This window comes from Podarcis pityusensis (genome assembly GCF_964106645.2).
Source record: "Podarcis pityusensis genome assembly, chromosome: 6".
Lineage (NCBI taxonomy): Eukaryota > Metazoa > Chordata > Lepidosauria > Squamata > Lacertidae > Podarcis > Podarcis pityusensis.
The window spans coordinates 32799381-32821939 of NC_138030.1; the positions used below are offsets into that span (position 1 = coordinate 32799381).

Here is a 22559-nt window from a genome sequence, read left to right on the forward strand (position 1 = left end):
TCCATAACTGAGATGGGTTAGGGTGGGGTTGGGGAGTTAGTCCCTCTCTGGGTACTCTGTTTTTTATAAAAAAATAATATTTATTAAAATTTCAAAAGAAGAAAAATCACATTAATAAAATAAAAAAAGAAAAATTAACAATAAAAAGGAAAAATACAAAGTAAGAAAAAGAGAAAACAGTTAAAAACAATTCCATCTTTTCATCACTTCTTTTACATTTACTTGTTTCCCGGACCTCCTCATACCTCCCTCTTTTGTATTCCAGTTCAATTTATTAATCCAACAATTCCTTTCCCTCCTTTTTAATCCTAATCTTTAATCTTGATATATTATAACATTAAATTTTTACATATTAAAAACCAATTTTTCCATATTCTTTTGTACCTATACAGCTAGAAACCACTTAACTTCAATCCAACATCATTCTAAGATTCATAAATTTTGCAATATTTCTGTAAATAATCTTCAAATTTCTTCCAATCTTCTTCCACCGACTCTTCTCCCTGGTCACGGATTCTGCCAGTCATTTCCGCCAATTCCATATAGTCCATCAATTTCATCTGCCATTCCTCCAGTGTGGGTAAGTCTTGTGTCTTCCAATGCTTTGCAATAAGTATTCTTGCTGCTGTTGTAGCATACATAAAGAAAGTTCTATCATTTTTTAACACAGATTGGCCGACTATGCCCAGGAGAAAGGCCTCTGGTTTCTTCAAGAAGGTATATTTAAATACCTTTTTTAGTTCATTATAAATCATCTCCCAGAAAGCCTTAATCCTTGGGCACGTCCACCAAAGGTGAAAAAATGTACCTTCAGTTTCTTTACATTTCCAACATTTATTATCAGGCACATGATATATTTTTGCAAGCTTGACTGGGGTTATGTACCACCTGTATATCATTTTCATAATATTTTCTCTTAAGGCATTACATGCCGTAAATTTCATACCTGTGGTCCACAACTGTTCCCAGTCAGCAAACATAATATTATGTCCAACGTCTTGTGCCCATTTAATCATAGCAGATTTCACCGTTTCATCCTGAGTATTCCATTTCAACAGCAAGTTATACATCTTTGACAAAATCTTAGTTTTGGGTTCTAACAATTCTGTTTCTAATTTTGATTTTTCCACCTGGAAGCCGATTTTCTTGTCCAAATTGTATGCCTCCATTATCTGATAATAATGAAGCCAGTCTCGCACTTTGTTTTTTAGTTTTTCAAAACTCTGCAGTTTCAATCTATCTCCATCTTGTTCCAAAATTTCCCAATATTTCAGCCATTTGACCTCCATATTGAGCTTTTTCAGAGCTTTCGCTTCCATCGGTGACAGCCACCCTGGGGTTTTATTTTCCAATAAATCCTTATATCTTATCCAAACCCTCTCTGGGTACTCTGTTCAGCAGCAGCTGAGGGTTGAGGGGGGCAGTTTCCAATCTACAGGAATTCTATTTCCCCAGACTTCTGTCCATTTTTTGAGTGCCAGTTTGGAGTATTTGTACCTTTTATTGTACATCAGAATCCCTACCTAAGCTGGTATAGGTGGTTTTTGATTTGGTGTTGAGGACTCTCAAGGTCATTGCTCAGTTTGTGTCTCTGTGTGTGGGAATCTTAACGTTCATGTTGAGCTCACCATATCCAGGGTGGCTTAGGGTTCCTAAACCACCAAGGCAACCATGGGGTTGTCCCAACATATCGTTTGCTTGACTTCATGGCATGACTGAGGTCATCCAGGGATTTAAGAGTGTTAGGTCACCACTATGTGACCTAATGTATGGAAGCTGGACCATAAAGAAGGCTGATCACCGAAGAATTGATGCTTTTGAATTATGGTGCTGGAGGAGACTCTTGAGAGTCCCATGGACTGCAATAAGATCAAACCTATCCATTCTTAAGGAAATCAGCCCTGAGTGTTCACTGGAAGGACAGATCCTGAAGCTGAGGCTCCAATACTTTGGCCACCTCATGAGAAGAGAAGATGTTGGGAAAGATGGAGGGCACAAGGAGAAGGGGACGACAGAGAACAAGATGGTTCAACAGTGTTCTCGAAGCTATGAACACGAGTTTGACCAAGCTGCGGGAGGCAGTGGAAGACAGGAGTGCCTGGCGTGCTGTGGTCCATGGGGTCACGAAGAGTCGGACATGACTAAATGACTAAACAACAACATGTGAATGACACCAAGCTCTGTTTCTCTTTTTCACTGAACACAAGTGAAGGTGCTAGAGCAGAGGCTGGCTACATAAACTGAGGTGTAATCCAGAGAAGATGGAAGTACTGTTGGTGGGTGGTTCCTTTAATCAAGTATGTGGTGTTGAACCTGTTCTGGAGGAGATCACATTCCCTCTTAAGGATCATGGTCTGGGGGTGCTTATTGATCCATCTTCCTCATTAGAGGCCCATAGCATCAGGGGCCCACAGCACCTTTTACCTGTTTAGCTAGAATTCTACCTGAATAGCAAGAACTTTGCTTCAGTGAGCCATGCACTGTATTGGATTACTGTAATGTGTTGTATATGGAGCTGCCTTTGAAAACAGTCCAGTTGGTGTAGAATAAGGCTGGGAGAGTATAAACAGGACCAGGTTTTATGAGCATGTTATGCTAATACTTCATTATCGTCACAGGATACCGACTCTTTTCCAGGCCCAATTCAAAGTACAGGATTTAACTTTTAAAGCACAAGCTTGAGACTTTAGTGTCTGTAGGATCACCTCTTTTCACATAAACCTCCCCATGCCTTGAAATCATTGGTTGAGGCCCTTCTTTTGAGTACTCCCAAAATAAAGTATTGTGGAAGAATTACAAGCAACAGGGCCTTTTCCACAGTGGCCCTTTGGTTGCAGCAGGTTATCCAAAAGAGGTCAGTCTTACACCTGCTTTGAAGTCTTTTTGGCACTGGGCAATTTTTTTTGTTATTTTCATGGGCTGCTGAAACCTTTGTGGTGCTGTGGTATCCCATTAATTTTGTCCTGTAATAGGTTTTATCCTCTGCTCTCCATTTTATCTGCTTTGTATTGTGGTGTCTTATTCTTCTACCCTGTGTTTTCAAATGGTTTGCTTTTATTTTTAGAGTTGTGTGTGGGTTCCCCCCTTCCCAGTGTGGTGTAGTGATTAAGAGCGATAGACTTGTAATCTGGGAAACCGGGTTCGGGTCTCCGCTCCTCCACATGCAGCTGCTGGGTGACCTTGGGCTAGTCACACTTCTTTGAAGTCTCTCAGCCCCACTCACCTCACAGAGTGTTTGTTGTGGGGGAGGAAGGGAAAGGAGAATGTTAGCTGTTTTGAGACTCCTTCGGGTAGTGATAAAGCGGGATATCAAACCCAAACTCTTCTTTTTTGCTCCATTCTGATAGTATTTTGTTGTAATAGATTATTTTTGTTTTCATCTTGTATGCTGCCCAGAGAACCCTTATCGAGTGACAAATAATGGGATAAATAAATAATGTTAGGAATCATTGTGCAGTTGTCATACTGTGTGGGCTGATAATGGCTTCGTGTTTAGATACTGCTTATGAATAATAAAAGTTTTTCACTTATATTACTTCGGCTTTCTTTATAGGTTCGTTCAGTTTTATTACCCCCATACTGTGGATACCCACTCCCCCATATTAAGGGTTTAAAAGATCTTACTATATGTAAGATTCATTTCCACCATGAATTTGCTCAGGATTACAGAGGATAGGCAGAAGTAAGCACTATCTCCCTCTCCAAATTGGGATAATGATGCTAACCTACCTTAGAGGCTTGTTTTAAGGATTACTGAGAGATTGAACATTCACATGCAGCATTTCTGTAAGGCTTACATTACTATCCAATGCTATCCATTTCACAGGTTCAAGCACAGTTTGTCTAGTCACTGTAATAGTCTACAAAGGATTTCTTTCCCTTCAATTTACACAAGCTGAAGCGTAAGAACCCATTGGAAAATTCAACAGATGCTGTCTTTCTGTTCTGCTTTGGTGACTGAGCTCTTCTTAATGGCAAAAAGATCATCGCTGGCTTCTGTGTTTACATGCTGCTGAGCCCAATAGGTCTCCTGTTCAAGATTTGGGCTCCTGACTCTTACCCCAACGTAAATTGATGTTGTACTTAATAATCAGTTAGAGTAATGGGAGATTCTTTTGCTCCTCCAGGCTGTCATTTTGGGGGAAGGAAGGGCAAAGGGAGACATCCAAGAAGTTCTGTGCCAACTCTTGTTTGAAATCTAGTGGCAACCGGGTCTGTTTCAGACCATTGTAAAAAAAATATTTTATGCAGCATTTTCTAGTTTCCTTTTTCTATCAAATGGAGCCCCCTAGAGGCTATCATAGTAATTGTCCTTGTAAGCAGTACAGGATAGTTCTCCTCTAGCGTAATGAAGTTAACTCTGCATTAGAGCTGAACATGGATGTGATTTGGAAAGCTGCCCCTTTGGCAACTGAAAGCTGTTTGGAAGGGGAAAATACCTTAACAGGTGCACAGATGCCTAGGCCTGGAGAGCTGCTGCAGCAAATTGCACTGCAAGGGAGCTCTTCAAACAGATTGCCCTTGTACAGGAGCATGCCTAGGATTATCAGAGCTTGGTTGTCCTCTGCAGGCATACTTCATTTCTTCCTTTTATTTACTGGGGGTTGAACCATTGCAGAGGGAAGGCAGGGATAACAAACCATTGCAGTATGAAAGGTACAGCTCTATGGTAACTTGGTTGAGATGCAACACTAGACTGGGGCTAAGGGGATGAATTTGGAGTGAAGCTTGGGCTCATTAATTCCTCTTGCAAGGTAGGTTAGGCTAAGAGACAGTGACTGGCCCAAGGTCACACAGATAGCTTCATGGTTAAGTGAGGTTTTGAACCTAAGTCCTCTGACCAGTGCACCATACTGCCTACTACTGATGTGCTGTATTTATATTCTGCTTCTGCATAGAACAATTGTGTTTGCATTTGTAATGTTCTTAGTCTTGGTCTATAGGCAGCAATAATAAATTAAAAGCTAGAAGTATTTGTTGATTTGTTTTAGAAAACAGCTTTTGTTTCTTGTTAAGACATACAAATGTTTTTTAAATGTTTGTTTAGGAATGCTTAGAAGTTTGGACTTTGTAAAGTGTTTTTCTTTATAAAGTTGGGACTTTGGTTTGGTTTAGTGTGTGGTTGCAACTTGGGCTCATGGTTTGTGTTGGGTTTACAGTTTATGGTTTGTCTGGAGGAGACAAACTATGAATCTGATTTCAGACAACATACAACATCAAACCATTGCTATGCTCAGCTGCAGTGCAGCAGAAAAAGGACTGGCAGAGGAGCACAGCAATGTGAATCTCTAGAACCCTCATGTTTGCACATATGCACCAAGCCATAGTTTGACTTAGCATTTGTTATGTGCAAACCATCTCACTCTCTCAATGAACACTTTGTCTCCACACTGTTCATCTAAGGCGGGACCAGAAGATCTGTGTAGAAGTCGCTGGTTAAAAAGCAGAAGGAGACAGGCCTGCTCAATAGCTAGTGTGCTGTTTGGAGCTGCTTCATGAAAAGCAGATAAGGAAAACATTTCCACAGTGAATCATAGGAACTAAGGTTCAGAAACCAGTAACCTTGAACCTATTGGACTTAAAATAGCTGTTTAAACTTTACAAAACTGACAACCTGGACTATTTATAGGCATGCAAAACAAGCCTAATGAGCTTGAATCCCAGCTGCAAATGCCAGAACACAAAATGTTTCAGTTTAAGGATTAATGCCCTCCCAAAAGTCTGATAGGTCACCTACCTGGAAGCCTGCTTGGTGTACTGGCAAAACTGTTAACATTTATGTGCATTTATATTAGCCATGTGCTAAGTGCTGGTTTAACATGACCACTGGCCTCGGTTCTAATACTGGTTTCTCTTTTTCTTCACTGCAGCACAGAGCAGGGTTTTGCTTAAACAAGTTTGTAATGTGAACCCAAAAGAAAAAGCCCTTGTGTTCCTGTGTGTGGAACTCAATGTAGTGCTGAATGGGGCATGTGAGAGGAGAACATGGTCCATTCACAGAATGGGGCTTCCCCCTTCTCCATCTCCTGCTCCCATGTGCCCCCTAAACCAATTTTTGGGTTTTCCCGAACAATTCCCAGGAATGGTAACTCTGTGAGGGGAAAGGGGTCTCCTAACAACTCTCCACACTCTTAGGAAACTACTGCTCTCAGGATGCTTAGGGGGAAGTCATGGCTGTTTAAAATGGCATGATACTGCTTTATATGTATAGTGCAGATGGGGCCTTCCTTTCTAAAAGTTTAGCTCAGCCCTTGGGCTCAGCGCTCCTCTCCTCTAAGAAATGAAGACACAGACAAGGCTGTTAAGAATTAGAATCATGTGCAGTGAAAACAAAAAGTACCGAAGAAGCTTCTGTTTATAAAGCAGAGAAGCTTTGAATGAAAGGACCTTTGTGTCCACTGGTGACCTCTTTCTGACTTTCTGTCATCCACTTCCAATTGTGACACAGTGACAGCTTCCATCAGGTTACAGGGTCAGGCAGTGCTTCTCCTACTTGCTTTCAAATATCTGAGGAAAATATTGCCTTTGCATTCTGCTGCTGCTTTTCCTTTGTCAAACTGGCCACACAATTGGGCATTTCTGGGTTTGGACTGTACCTGTAGGGGACATTCATTGGAAAGCATGTTCTCATTCCTGGACCACCTCCACAGGAAAAGTGAGAAGGCAGTGGTGCACACTGCACAACCTGCGCCGATCCTACAAGTATCCCCCCATCAAGCAGTGGGGATGAACTGTGTAGGTGACGATCAGATGTACTGCATCCAGTTTCATGATCAGGTAAGAAGAGCCTGCTGAAACAAGCCAGTGGTTCATCTAGTCCAGCATCCTGTTGTCACAGTGACCAGTGGGAAACCAACAAGCAGAACATGTAACCGAGAGCAGGATGCAGTATGTCAAGGCATTCAATCCTAAAGCTCCTAATTGGTGGTCACCTGTTGGGCAGAAGGTAGAATGCAGTCTTGCAATGATGACAACCTAAGGATTTCATTGAATTATTGCCACTTGTTGCAGAACTTTAAGAGGGCATCAAGGACCCACTTGTTTAAAATTACCTTTGCACAAGTTTTAATTGGGCTGCTGCTTGGTTGAGTTGTGTTTTAGCTATTAGTCATTTGTCTTTGTGCTGTTATGCTGGTTTTAATGTTTTCTTGTTAGTGCTGGTTTGTGGGTAATTTTTATGGCAGTTTGCATATTGGAAGCTGCCCCAGAGGTTTGACCTAGAAAGGTTGCCTATACATGTTTTAAATAAATCTTTTTTTTTTTAAACCAGAACATATTCTAGAAAATATCATTGGCTTGTTTAATTATATATCTTAATAACCACCTTCAGCATGTAGTATTTGTAGGCGTTGCTTCAAAAACTTGTTTGTACTGCAGAAGAAAATGAGTATGTACTGTATGGGTGATATTGGCCTGGTTTGCACCTAATGCTAAACTATCGTTTGCTTAACAAGCTATGAGTTAACCATGAATTTTGCCACAGATAATCAAACAAACCATGCCTTGTTTCTCAAAACTTTGGGCGTTTTTTCCAGGTATTCTTGCCTTGTGCCTTTTGTGGTTTGGTGACCCCTTGGCATGCAGTGGTAAAAAAACAACATGGTTAAGAAAGGGATCTAGCTTCCCATGTAATGCAAAGCTATAGTTAAAACAAATCAAAGTTCGTCAACCAACAACAAAACATGGTTTCACAATGTGGTTTGTTGGCAGTAAGCAAACAAAACATATTTAAGCTACTGGGCAGGATTCACACATAACACTAAGCCATAATTTAATAAGCCACAGTTTTATTTGCTATGGTTTTGTGCTTTGTGAGAACCAGGCCAATGTATATTTTACATTACATTCTATTTCCTCTCTCTGGCCTTGAATATTGTGTAGCAATTTACATGCAGTGGAAGTATCTTTAATGACCAGTTGTCCCATTCCATTGTATTACTTTTCATCTCTGCAAAAGACAACTGTAAACATTCTTCTTTTTGCACACTTCAATACAGCGTGACTTGGTACACTAATAATTTTGTGCAGGTCTCTGAAGTGAGCTACTTTTATTGCTACTTTTATCTTTCACTGCTGTATGTTCCACTGTCCAGAGGAGGCCAAAGCTATTGAACCAAGCCAAGTAGCGATGATATTTTTGAGTGGATTATATTTTCTTCCAGAATTAGGTTTTTCAGTGTGCTGAGGTGGAGTGTTTTGTTGCCTTCTCTGAGTTAGTGGATAGTCTCTCCTGAATGATGATTAGTGAAGGGCATTGAAATTGGGTCCCTGAGCAGGTGAAGTATTAATGAGTCTGCATGTAGCAGTCCATGTTTAAAATTGTTAGCTGCCTTTAATCACAAATAGTAGCTCAGTCTTTAGAACTGGATTCTTGATTTCCTTGGCTGTATACACCAACTGAACCTGGATCAAACCTCTGCAGAACTACCCTGTAATTATTTGGTGTCCAAACAGACACAGGATTGTATTGTTAGACCTTGTTCATATGTAACACTAAACCATGTTTTAGCATTATGAGGACTGGTGGCAGGTGTGAGCCTTAGGCTTGTGTTCTCTACCTTCCCCTTTCCTCCACATATGAAGGGAGAAAGTTTAAATTTTGTGGTTTGGAACAAACTACAGCTTATTCTGGCATCTGAGTACAGTAAACTAGTTTGTTCAAAACACAGTTTGTTCAGAAACAGGATATTACACCATGGTTCAGTCAAACTGCAGTCACACCAGAGAAGACTTACATGTATAGCATTGCATTGTAAGGTTGAAACTCTCTGCACTCTTACTTGAAAGGAAGCTACACAGAACTCGGTAGGGTTTACTTTTGAGTATGGATGGGAGAGAAATTCAGCTCATGCTTGCAAATAAACCTACCTAATTTGCACTCCCTGAAACAATATGCAAACAGAAACACAGCTGTCCTTTGGCATTCACGCTTCCCTGAATGTTGCAGTGCAGTTCTCCAACCAAAAAATGGGCACAGGGATGGATATATATTATGGGCAAGTATATACGTTAGTGAAAATAACACACAAAACTGTTAGGGGAAATTACTCGCAACAAGGTTTATATCAGGAGAAGTGCTCACTAAATGAATTTTCACGAGGAATGTTGTTTTTTGTTTTGTTTTTTAAATGCAAGTTGATGTGGAAATGTCAACTGAACTTAGGACCAGAAAAATGAGAAAATGAAACCGACATTTTTTGCCACACCTGTTTCTGAGCAATTTATGTAGGATCAAGTTGAATGCAATTGAAAATTTTAAAAATAATCTCTCTCTGTTTCATGATGCCATTTTTCCTCCCACAAATGCCACATCCTTCCTGGAGTGGAAGTGTGTCACTGTGGGGTGGATAAATACATGAATACAATCTGGATTAAAAGTCTACAAATAAGTGAAAATGTGTTGCTGCTGAATTACCTTTGCATGCCAGAATTGCTTCCAGCCTGCATTTAAAATTACTTTTGCATTGTTTTAGTTAGACCTTAACTAAATTTCCTTGCCCTGTATTTAATTTGTCCACCTACTGATTCAGTAAGAAATACAGTTTATTCATGGCTGCTCCAAAGGGTTGCTGCCTATTTTACAGTAGTGCTTCTACAAACAACTCATCTAAGTAAAACTGAACATTTCTATGAAACCAGGGCTACATTTTGAAGGAAACTGATGCCTCCACCTTGCTGAAGCTAAGCAGCTCTGGGGCTGGTTGCAAGTTCACTTGGCAACCTCATGTATACCAACTCGAGCTCTGTTGTAGGATAGAGATGTGTTCAATCCCACAGTGGCTTTGCCCCATTGAAAGCACTTCTACTTGAGGAAGATGGATCACTTGATTTTTGCCAACCTCCCCTATGCACTGCAGCCCAGTGCCAAAACCTCTATTGTGGTTTAGGGGCCCCTCTGGAATGGTTTGGGATGTGGCATAGTGGAGATTAATGAAGATAGGGTTCCTTGCTTTGCTCTTGCAGAAACACTTCTATAGCACATTGGCTATACCCTGTTATATTTATATACATTTTCTTACTCAGTGATATGGGTTGTGGAATGCAGATTTAAATGATGCAGCTGGATGTGAATTCTAGGAGGTTGCAAAGAGAAAGGATAAGTAATATTGACTATTGATGTTTCATTCTATGCAGGTCACTCATCTTTCTTAACCGTCACAAGATTTCCAAGGTGCCTAACAGCTTGCCAGTACAAGTGATTGTGGTGAGTCCTGCACAATGTTGTTCTGTTCTTTTGATACTGAAAATCCTCCTTCCTTGTATAACTCCACTATCTTGGATCCTGGTCTTGAGGTAAGAAGTTAAAAGACTGAAAAACGGCTGAAAGAGGCATGTTATCTCCACAATCTCTTTCATATGCACCAGGCATTACAGACCCATTCAAAGAATTAATACAGAAAGATCCAACTGAAGGCTTCCAGTGTCTCAGCATAAAGCTGATGGATAATAAAATAAAACGTGAAATCGCTGAGAAGTGCAAGGTGCCCATGCATTATGGTCACTTAAAAGACACCTGGGTTATAACACTGAAATTTGTTAGCTAAATCATACCTCGAGGCCAGCAGTGGGCCAAATTATTACAACTTGTAGTAAAGAAACACATTGATTTATATGGAGGTCAGTTGCCTCTTTGGGTGCTGTGACAATCTTTTAGCCAGAATGTCTTGATTTATACCTACCCAAGGAAGCTTCCTTGTCGCCTTTGAGGAATACACAGAATAACAATGTATTTCATCTTGCAAATAAAGAGGCAGAAAAGATCTATGAAGCCTGCATCTGAGGGCAGCAATTTGCATGATGGATATGTTATCTGGTGAGCGTAACTACTTTTCTTGACCTCACAGTATCTCTTCGGGTGAATTGGCCAAGCCTAATTTTTTTACGCTTCTTATCCCATCCATGCACATACACCATTTTTCAAGCGTTTTGTGCTTCGACATATGGAGTGTGATCCTGAAGACCTTTGGGAAAGGCTCTCCATGTCCCAAACTTGATCAGATGTCCAGAGAACCACAATCAGAGCATCTGTTACTTAAAAAAAAAACATTAAACGCAGCTCCTGGAACAGAGGTTATAGTGGGCAAATCAGATCAGAGCTGTGTGTAGTTGTTTTTTAGAAACACCTTTTCTTTACACCCTCAAACTTTTATATGTGGGTGAATATATTGACTGATTCTTCCATCCTGTTCTATCACTTTTATCCTCCTATTAATGACAGCAGGGAAAGAATACCCTTCCTGTTTTCTGCATGAGAAAGTAGTGTAGCAGAGTGAGTCCCTTATATGCTGGCTGTTGTGATTAGGGAGAATGGTTGTTCCTTCCTTCAAGGGCTGCAGAATGGACTTTGTTCAATTTGTTGGTAAGCAGCTTCTCTGCCTACTGAGTGAAACTCAAAACACAGGGGATGTTTCAGAGCACTGTACATTGGTAGGGTCTGGGAAGTCTTGCCACCATGAAGCAGCTCAGAGGATCTGTGATCTGCCCTGAGAATGCCTGAAGAGGGCTTCTCTCACACACACCACCAGATCCCGCTTTGTTGATGCCTCTGCTCAATATTTCTTTCCCTGGTGTAGGTTATCAGGGTCTCCCAGGATGCAGTAAAAATCAGATAGGAAATAATGTACTGCAGAATTAGTTACTCAAATCTGCTTGCAGCTTCTTAAAAGGACCAAAATCTTGCCTGGATCCCATAATGTGAAACTAATGTCACCGTTGTCTTCTTTTTAACAGCCTGCTACATGATATGTACTGAGCCTCAGGACTTGCTGAGCCTCAGGACTTGCTGAGCCTCAGGACATTACAAAGTTTGCATATAATAATGAGCACTTGCTTATTAAAGATACAGGAAGAGAACAGATACTTCAATAATTTGAGTGTGAGGAAGGATAGGTGAGTTGCTTGTAGGATGAAGAATCACTAAGCAATATTGCAGGTGACCTTGGATTTCCTTTGTTAGGGACATATGAGTTGCATATGAGGTGCACCAGGAACACAAATAGTTTGAAGTGGATGGTGTAGCTGCTGGAGATAGATGGGAACCCTGCTGGCTCATCCCCTACAATTCTGGTTTCTCCTACATTGTCCTGGGGATAAGTGCCAAGAAAAGGGACTCATTTGTCTTCCTGTTTCCTAACCGCTAGATTCAGCCTTACAAAGCCCGCCACATTCCAGTGCAATGGCATGCTTACTGTGGGACCAAAAGTATTATGAATGCACATTGCTGCATTTTAATTCCTCCCATTGCTGCAAATTCCAGTGGGCCAACCCAGCACAATGAATCATCCTTTGTATGGATGGCAAGCAAGTTAGATCCTTTTGGCGTCATTAAAATCTCCATCAAGCAAACAGAATTCCATTTGTCACAGTGCAAACAAAGAGTACAAGAGATCCAGCTTCCTTGGCACTAATAAATTGTACTTGGGTCATGCTAGGGTAATGGTTAGGGGTGGAGATAATTGTTGTGTGTTCACAGGAATGAGGATTTGTGAATCCTACAAAAGAAAGAAGGATGAACCTGTGTTTACTGGGTGGGGTAAACTTTCAGGAATCACCTTACAGTGACTGATTGATTCCCACTTACGACTTTGATCAAGTGATTTAGACTCATGTGCCTTAGTTCAGCTTGCTGCCTATCAGTCAGGGGTGGCATGGCATGGATAACTCTCCTTTCACTGTCTTAATTGCCATTTTTCAGAACAGGAGCTGACTTTAGCACATTATACCTCACAGCAGGTTTGCCTTTGACTAGGCAGCCCAGTGGGCCCAGTCTTTTAAAGCTGGTTGGGGTTGTCTTTGGATATAAATTAAGAGATGATTAGCAAATGGGCCAGATCCTTGCCCTCAGGTCCTCCACAGGAATACTTACCAGTGTATGAGTCCATATATTTAAGTCATGGTGGGTCCCTCCCCCTCTGCACCGCACCTAAAAACAGAAGAAAGGAAAGAACCTCTATTATTGAGAGGGGTTCCAACCTCCCCTCTCCACATGCTGCAGTCCTGGTGGAAAGAAATTGACTCCCCCCCCCAAAGCCAACAAGTAACATAGCATAGCCTTCCCCAACTCCAGGTGCTTCAACCCCCAGCATTTCTGACCGAGGCTGGTAGGAGTTGTAGCCCAACAACTCCTTGGAGGGCACCTGGTTGGGGAAGCCTGACCAAACATGTAGAGTAGTCAATGTGGTGCCCTCCAGACTGTCGTAAACTGAGTTTTAAATTGCGTTTCAGTTTTTTTATTCTTTTGTTACGTTTTTTATTTCACACTGCATTTTAATGTTAGGCTTTGTGAGCCACGCAGAGAATTCTTATCATGGGGTGGCTGTACAAAGTGCAGATTATTATTATTATTATTATTATTATTATTATTATTTAAAAAAACCCAACAACAACCAGGCCATTGACCAAAGGAGGGAGAGATGCATCAGGGAGTGGGTAGGACTGGACAGCAGCTGGTGCTGAATTTTCTCTTTAACTACTATCTGTCTGTGAAAATGAGAAGGCTGTTCTCCACTTTCCCTTCCTTGCCAACCAGTCAAGGTAATTTCAAAGGTATGCTTCTGTTCATGCTCAGCCCCTACTCCTCTGCTGATTACTTTCATGTGCTGGGCAGCAGAAAGCATGCCAGCCTTGAGTTGACCCCTTGTGGGACCATTTAGCCAAGGTTGATCCAGTAAAACAGTCTGCTTGCTTAAAAGAAGGGTGTATGTGTACAAAGCCCCCCCTTCCCCTGCTAAATTCTTTTCATTTTCTGTCCTTTCTGGGTATCAGTTTCCTGACTAACAAGTGGGGATAAAAATAGCTTTGTCCTCCTTTGTAGCAGTGTGTGTGTGTGTGTGTGTGTGTGTGTACACGTATTAGGAAAGGGAAAAATTCCCTGTGTGGCAAGTTCCTTTTGCTCTTTTTAATCACATTGGTGTGGGTATTGTTACTGATGTAATTATCTATTGTGTGGCAATCTAAGAATTTCAACAGATTTAAAGTTCCTGGTCAGGCTCTCTAAAAATATAGCCAAAGGCAACTTATTATAAGACCTAACAGAACATAATCAAGACGTTGTGATGGATGTGGTCAAATTCAGGCAGCAGAGAAGAGCCACATGGCTTTAAATCCACCGTTGTATTATTTGTGTCATCTGTGAATTCTGCTAATGTAAGATAGAGAGCTTGTGAAACTTAGAGGTGTGCACTGCAATACTTACCCAGAAGTAAGTTCAGTTGAGTTCAGTGGAGTTTCCTGCCAAAAAGAGACTGAAGTGCAGTGGTGGCCAAACTTGGCCCTCCAGCTGTTTTGGGGCTACAATTCCCATCATCCCTGGCCACTGGTCCTGTTAACTAGGGATGATGGGAGTTGTAGTCCAAAAACAGCTGGAGGGCCAAGTTTGGCCATCACTGCTGAAGTGTAAGGGGACAAAACCAAACCTCACCCCTGGCATGATCTCACTAGTTGGCTGTTCACAAGTCACTCTCTTCTGCTTCAGCCTCCATTTGCAATATGGAGAGGATAAGACTGACCTACCTTTAAGAGTTGTACGGATTGCAACACGATAATAGATGTGATGTAGATGGTTTTGTTGAAATATGGCATCCTTTTATAAAATGTTTTATTGATAACCCTGAAGAATGACAACTACGAAAATCACAGATTCAACGTTGGCAAACTTAAATAAATTTATCCATCCGGGGTGGGGGTGGGGAGTTGGGATTTTGTGTTTGCATTTGCCTCCCACTTTTTTGTAACTGTTATATATTGGAGACTATAAGACTATAGTTTTAAAAAAGATAATGGATGTGCAGCACACCCGAACATTCAAAATTCCTATATAGATGCTTGTTGTTGCTGCTTCTGCTGTTGTATTATTAATATAATGCAAAGGTGCCAAATACACATTGCAGGGAATGTAGATTTACAAACTCTCACATGTGAAAACATAGTTTGCTGATCTATGAAAGTGCACAGAAAGTGTCCTTCTGCCCTTGCACATGGATGGTGCAAGGAGTTATTTCAGAGGTGTTATTCACAAAAACATGTGCTTAAAACAACAGTTTTAATGGAGTGGGAGACTGGTGTAGAACTCTCCATGGGCTGCAGAATACGACGGCTCTGAAGCGAGCTTGCAGCCTCGGTCTGTCTGAGGCTGCAGCTGGTTTGCAAGCATGGGGAAAGCATGAAGTGGGAGTTTTCTGCACCACAGCCTCTGCAGTCAGGTGGCTGCAATAACTGCAGGGAGGAGATAAATGTACAGCTACGTATTCCTCTCTGCCCTGCCCTGAGTAGCGGTGGTGTCCTGGGAGAGTCACAGCAGCTCTAATGACCTAAGTCAAAGAGGATTGGCTCAGCTGCTCCTGCTCTGGGACTGCTGTAGGCATCTGGCAGGATGAAAGTGCTGCAGTGGAAGGTGGCTTAGTGACTCAGCACTTTTCTCTCTCTCTCTTGCGCTCTCTCTGTTTTCTCTCTGCTGCAGTATTAACTCTCTCTTTGCATGGTGCGGGATACCTGCCTGCTCATTTCTCAGATGACAGCTGCTGGACTGGCATGAAGTCTTAAGAGGACAGGACTGCATACTGTTGGAAGCTCATGTTGCATTGAACTAGAGGCAATCAGGACATCCTTCCTTTGCACTCGTGGGTCTCTGTTGCCTTTCACAGGGCTGTGGCACAGAGAATAGACAGGCACCTCTTAAGTCGTCATGCAAAGGGTGCCCAAACACCTTTCTTCCAGGGGAACTGCACTGCAAGCAAAATGTCCAGAATCTTGTTTTGTTTTTGTTGTGTTTGCAGCAGGAGAGATGCTTGCACCCATTGCTTTTGGACCAGTCACCCTTAACTGTTAATCTACCACTCATCAAGTATGCAGCGATATTGTTGAATGCCCCCATATCACAAGTAAAAAATTGTGACATTAAAAAAAAAAAAAGTAAGACTAGGATTGGGAGGGGAAAGGAGGAATGTAGTTGTGGTTATTGTGCTCAGGCTGGAGGGCTGGAAAGGGTTCTGGAAGTGGCATGGGGGAGAGTGGGGTGGGGAAGGAAGGCAAACAGTGGGCCAAATTATTACAACTTGTAGTAAAGAAGCACATTGATTTATATGGAGGTCAGTTGCCCCTATGGGTGCTGTGACAATCTCTTAGCCAGCATGTCTTGATGAAATACGAGGTGGTTGTTCTGGAAGCTCATAAGAACAAGGGAAAAGCAGGATTGCATAGGATTGCATTTTGGGGCTGTTGTTTTTTTAGTTTAGGGAAAAGGTGATTAAGAGATGATATGAGACAAGTTTATAAAATTTTGACATGGAGATAGTGGATAGAGAAAAGGTTTTTTTTCTCCCTCTCTCTTAAAACTAGAACTTGTGGGCATCCAATGAAGGTGACTGTTGAGAGATGAATGCTAAAAGAAAGTACTCGTTCATGCAGTGCATAGTTAAACTATGGAACTCACTGCCACAGGAAGCAGAGATGGCCACCAAATTGAATGGCTTTAAAAAGGGGGTTGGAGAAATTCATGGAGGATATGGCAATCAGTGGCTGGAGGCAGTAATGCTTCTGAATACCAGTTGGTGGGAGCTGCCGGAGGGCAGAGTGCTCTTGTACTATGTTCTGCTTGTGGGTTTGCCACAGGCACCTGGTTTGCCACTATGAGAACAGGACTGGACTTAGGCCATTGGCCTGATCCAGCAGGCACTTCTCATGTTGTTATGATGGAACTGGAATAGGTGGTTTGGTGATCCAAGTAGGTTCAAGGCATTTTTTATACATGCAGGCAGAATATTGCACTGTTGCATTTTAAAGTAGGATCTCTGGAATTTTCAAGAAAGCTGAAGAGAGGTATGAGTCAATAGAATATCAGTCCCATGACTGAAACTGGGACATAAGTGTATGTGGTCTCAAGAAAGGTGTGTTGAGAACACGGGAAAGGTGCGCCACTCCTGCCTTTCTTTACATAAAAATCCTTTTTGTGTGTGCTATAATTTTAATTACCAGAATGACCTAGGAGAAACACTTGCTTGAGTCAGAAACCCAAAGCATAAAGTGTGAGGCAACTAAGAGCTAAAAGCTTGTCTGCTACAGGGATCATACGCAGGTCAAAAGCTAAACAAGGTGGAATGTGCTATGCTTCACTGAAGTTTTCGTTTGGTGAAATTTTAAGTTTATGTTCTGGCAAGTGCAACTTACAGCTTCTGTTCTTGTCAAGCGCTTTTGGCCTGAGAGCATTTTAAGGCTAACTGAAAATTTTAACAGATTTTTCTATCTCTGAGTGTCTAACTTTCTTATCTCAGTGGTGGGGAACCTCCTCTACATGGGTCTTATTAGGTCAACCAGACCTCCCTGTTTGGCCTGTGAGTGAGGAGCAGGTAAAGATGCGGTTGGGCCTAATAGGGTGTTGTATCTGCAAAGTTTCATGCACTGCTCTTTGCAAACCTCACAATCATTGAGGCTTCAAAGCATCCTGAAGAAGTCTATACAAGTCTTGATGATCAGCTGATTGCCAAGACTTCAAAGCATCAAACATGTCATAGTGGTGCCTATGTGTTTTAATTTCAAACTGCATGGCTGAGTGAAAGCAGGTCACCTGATGTGGTGTCACCCTCCTGCTAAACTTGTCCTGCAGGGGGCAGGAGACTGTCCTGAAGTGTCAACACAAGGGGGCTTGTGAAGAAGGCGCAGCAGAGACTGTACTTTTTGAGAATACTAAGGAAAAACCATCTTCCGCAGAAACTGCTGCTTGCCTTCTATCACTGTGCCATTGAGAGCGTGCTCACTTATGGCTTATGTGTGTGGTACGGAAGCTGTACTACCCAGGACAGGATGGGGTTGTGCAGGGTTGTTAAGGCAGCAGAGAGCATTGTTGGCTGCCCACTCTCCACCTTAGAGCAGATTTATGCCACAAGGTGCCATAGGAAGGCACTGGACATAGTAAAAGATCCATCGCATCCTGGTCACTGTCTCTTCGAGCTCTTGCCGTCGGGACGGAGATACAGGACGATGAAGACAAGAACGAGCCGTCTTAAGAACAGCTTCTTCTCCAGAGCGATCTTGGCCCTGAATGGGAAGCCCGGACTTTGAAAGTCATCTAATCTCCCTTGCTGTATTATACTGTATTGATTAATTAGTGTTTTTATGGAGCAGTCAAGTAATTTCGTTGTCCCCGAAGGGGGCAATGACAATAAAGATATTATTATTATTATTATTATTATTATTATTATTATTATTATTATTATTAGGATCTGGCCTGACTGGATCCAGTTCCCAACCCTGATCTATCTGCTTTGGAAAGTTCAGTGTAGCTTCACTTTTATAGGATCCCCAACAACCCTGCTACTTGTGTTCCAACTTGTGCTGCAGATTCTGTTGGAAGAGGGTGATTTAGTTATCAGAGAAGAGTAATTCTTTAGCTTTTCAACTGAGGCTACCAGCAAGATGCTGTCTACTGCCCAATGTGATAATTCTAGGAACGTGTCTGAAACATTTCATTACAACATTGCACATTTTCAATCATAACTCTCTTCTAAATGTGTCTGCACAAACAGATTGGTGAACAACAGGCCTACCTGTCTATGGTCGAATTGAAAAATAGGGAAAATAATCTTAGACTGAGAGCTATTCCAGAACTTGAACAAGAAGACTTGATTGGCTATTTGACATCAGAATTTTCAAAGTTCTGGGGCATAGCAGAAGATAAGGACTTTAAAATTACAACTGCATTTAGATTGGGAAGAGTGGTAAGGAAGGACAGAGTAAGAGATTGTTTGATTACTCTGAGATCTAAAGAGGAGAGAGACAAGATATTAGGCCTCCACTTTGGAAAATCACTTGTTATACAAGATAAAAGAGCAGAAATTTACAGAGATATTCCGAAACAACTCTTGGATCTTAGAGTTATCTACAAAGATTTAGCAAAACTACTGAGAGACAACACAATTCCTTACAGGTGGGAGTTTCCTCAAGGACTATCTTTTAATTTCAAAGGAAAGAAGGTTAAAATTAAAACACCAGAAGACCATCAAAAGTTCCTGAACGACCACGGAGAAGACCTTCAAAAAGGGGCAGTAGCACCTTGGCCACCACCACCACCTGGAGTTGGACCAACTCCTAGACCCTCGGGAATAGAGGAAAAAGAAGATACGCCACTATAGACCTATCAAATTAACCCAGGATGTCTCTGCAGCTACTTAGTTGGAATATACATGGTGGGAATTCCCCGGAAAAAAGAAGAAGAATCTTTCATATTTTGAAAAAAGAACAATTAGACATTATATGCTTGCAAGAAACCCATGTGACTAGGCTCCACAGGAAAGTGCTAATTAATAAAAGATTAGGCCAGGAATTTATTTCTTCGGATAGAGTTAAGAAAAGAGGAGTGGTCATCTACGCAAAGGAGAGCCTGACACCAAAATTCTTATTTAAAGACGAGCAAGGAAGAATTTTGGCGATTGAAATACAGACACAAGGAGAAAATTTTTTTGATATTAGGAATATATGCACCAAATGAAGGGAAATCAGAATTTTATAAGAAGCTGCATGAGACGATGCTGGACTACATGGGCTATACTAACATCATTATGATGGGAGACATGAATGGGGTGGTATCTACAAACGTGGATAAGTCACAAAATCAAAACTTAACAAAAGATGGCAGACTACCTAAAACTTTCTTTGAATTAACTGACAATATGGACTTGATTGACATATGGAGGACAAAGAATCCCCTAGGTAAAGAAGGAACTTTCTTTTCTGAGGCCCACTTGTCATGGACAAGAATCGACCAAATATGGACAACTAGAGGGCTGGCACCGAAGACTAGATAAGTGGAAATCTGCCCAAAAACCTGCTCCGACCATAATGCTCTGAAAGTGGAATTGAGACTTACTCCAATCGGTTCCTTTAGATGGAAAATGAATGACACCCTATTAAGAGATCAGGAGATTGTGAAGAAGGCCCAAAAAACTTTAAAAGATTATTTTGAAATAAATTTGAACACTATGGTGGAAAAAAGAACAGTCTGGGACGCAAGTAAGGCAGTTATGAGAGGGTTTCTGATACAACAGAATACGATTAAGAAAAGACTCTGGAGTGAAAAAAAGGACAAAATCTTAGAGAAGATAAGAGATGGAGAGAAAAAATTGAGAACAAAACCAAAGTCGAGAGAGGTGCTGAGAGAAATCAAATTCCATCAAGCACAATACTCGAAATTGATAAATCAAGAGATTGAATGGAAAATTAAACAAATGAAGCAAAGATCATTTGAATCAGCAAATAAATGTGGGAAACTGCTAGCATGGCAGTTGAAAAAGAGACAAAAATTGAATACAGTTACTAACCTAGAGATTGAAGGGAGAAATGTTCAGAAACCAGAAGAAATTAGAAAGTTTTAAAGAACTTTATACACAGGGGCCACAGAAAGAAACTGAGATAGACCAATTTTTAAAAATTAAGGGACTATCAAAATTAACACAGGAAAAAAGAACAATCCTGAATTGTAAAATAACACAACAGGAAATTGAGGGTGCCATTCAGAATATGCAACTAGGTAAATCTCCAGGCCCAGATGGACTTACCTCCAAATACTATAAGACATTAAAAGACTATTTGATACTACCGCTAATGGAGGTTTGCAATCAGATTATGGAGGGGAAGAGGGCACCAGAAACGTGGAAAGAAGCTTTCATCACATTGATACCTAAATTAGAAACTGAAAAGACTCAACTTAAGAACTACCGTCCCATCTCACTCCTAAATGTGGATTACAAAATTTTTGCTGATATTTTGGCAAGTAGACTTAAAAAAGTACTTAATGAAGTAATTCACAAAGACCAGGCAGGCTTTCTCCCAGGGAGACATTTGTTTGATAATACTAGGAACATTATTGATATTTTGGAACTTTTACAAACTAATATCAATACGAAAGCTGTGCTAATTTTTATTGATGCGGAGAAGGCCTTTGATAATATCTCTTGGATGTTTATGAAGAGAAACTTGGAAGGGATGGGAGTGGGACGGGGGTTTGAAAATGGAATAGAAGCAATTTATTCAGAGCAAAAAGCTAAGTTGATAGTGAACAATGTGGTGACAGAGGAGTTCAAAATTGAAAAAGGGACACGACAGGGGTGCCCACTATCCCCTCTTTTATTTATTTCAGTCCTGGAGGTGCTTTTGAACATGATTAGGGAGGACCGGTTGGTGCAAGGAATACAGGTCGGAGTGAAACAATATAAACTGAAAGCTTTTGCAGATGACTTGGTTTTAACATTACAGGAGCCAGAATCTAGTACAAAAAGAGCTTTAGAACTGATCCATGAGTTTGGTCGGGTGGCGGGTTTTAAGTTGAACAAGCAAAAAACTAAGGTTTTGGCAAAAAAATTGACACCTATAGAAATAGATGGGTTTCAGAAAGAGATAGAACTGAATGTGGTTAAAAAAGTGAAATACTTAGGGGTTCATTTGTCTGCTAAAAACTTGAATTTATTCAAAGATAATTATGAAAAATGTTGGTTGGAAATCAAAAAAGATTTGGAAATTTGGTCAAAACTGAAACTTTCCTTGTTGGGTCGAATTGCAGCTATAAAAATGAATGTATTGCCGAAAATGTTATTTTTGTTTCAAACTCTACAGATTGTGGACAGAGTGGAATGTTTTGGAAAGTGGCAGAAGGACATCTCTAAGTTTGTTTGGCAGGGCAAAAAGCCCCGGATAAAGTTTAAAATACTAACCGATTCAAAAGAAAGAGGGGGGTTTGCCCTGCCAGACCTGAGGTTATATTATGAAGCAGCGGCCTTCTGCTGGATGAAAGATTGGTTGCTCCTTGAGAACACTGATGTCCTAGATCTGGAAGGGTTTGACAATGCTTTTGGTTGGCATGCATATTTGTGGTACGACAAGGTAAAAATCCATAAAATGTTTAAAAACCATATTGTCAGAAGAGCAATATTCATGGTCTGGATAAAATACAAAGACTTACTAGAGGGTAAGACCCCGAGGTGGCTATCAGTGGAGGCCAAGGCTCGAAAAAGACTCAATACAGAGGCCAATTGGCCGAAATATTGGGAAATAATTGAAAAAATTGGAGACAATTGGAAGTTGCAGAGCTTTGAAAAATTAAAGAATAGGGTGCAAGACTGGTTTCATTACGCTCAAATTCAAGAGCTTTTTAAATTGGATAAAAAAACAGGATTCCAGGTGGAAAAATCGAAACTAGAGACAGAGTTGTTGGAACCTAGGACTAAGGTACTTTCAAGAATGTATAACTTGCTGCTTAAATGGAACACACAGGATGAGACAGTTAAATCAGCCATGATAAAATGGGCTCAGGATATTGGGCATAACATCATGTTTGAGGACTGGGAAAGGTTATGGACCACCGGAATGAAATTCACGGCATGTAATGCCTTGAAGGAAAACATTATGAAAATGATATATAGGTGGTACATGACCCCAGTCAAGCTTGCTAAGATATATCACCTGTCTGATAATAAATGTTGGAAATGTAAGGAGGTTGAAGGGACATTCTTTCACCTCTGGTGGACCTGCCCAAAAGTGAAGACCTTCTGGGAAGTGATTTACAATGAGTTAAA

General features: G+C 41.0%; 1 protein-coding gene across 3 annotated transcripts in view; it reads left to right on the forward strand.

The window, feature by feature from the left end:
- Window positions 1–22559, forward strand: part of SYT2 (synaptotagmin 2) — a 155371-nt gene that overhangs the window by 96804 nt on the left and 36008 nt on the right. For all 3 annotated transcript variants that reach the window (XM_081009871.1, XM_081009873.1, XM_081009872.1), the window contains one exon: window positions 10135–10204. The gene's annotated coding sequence lies outside the window, so the exon portion shown is untranslated. The remainder of the gene's footprint in view (window positions 1–10134; window positions 10205–22559) is intronic.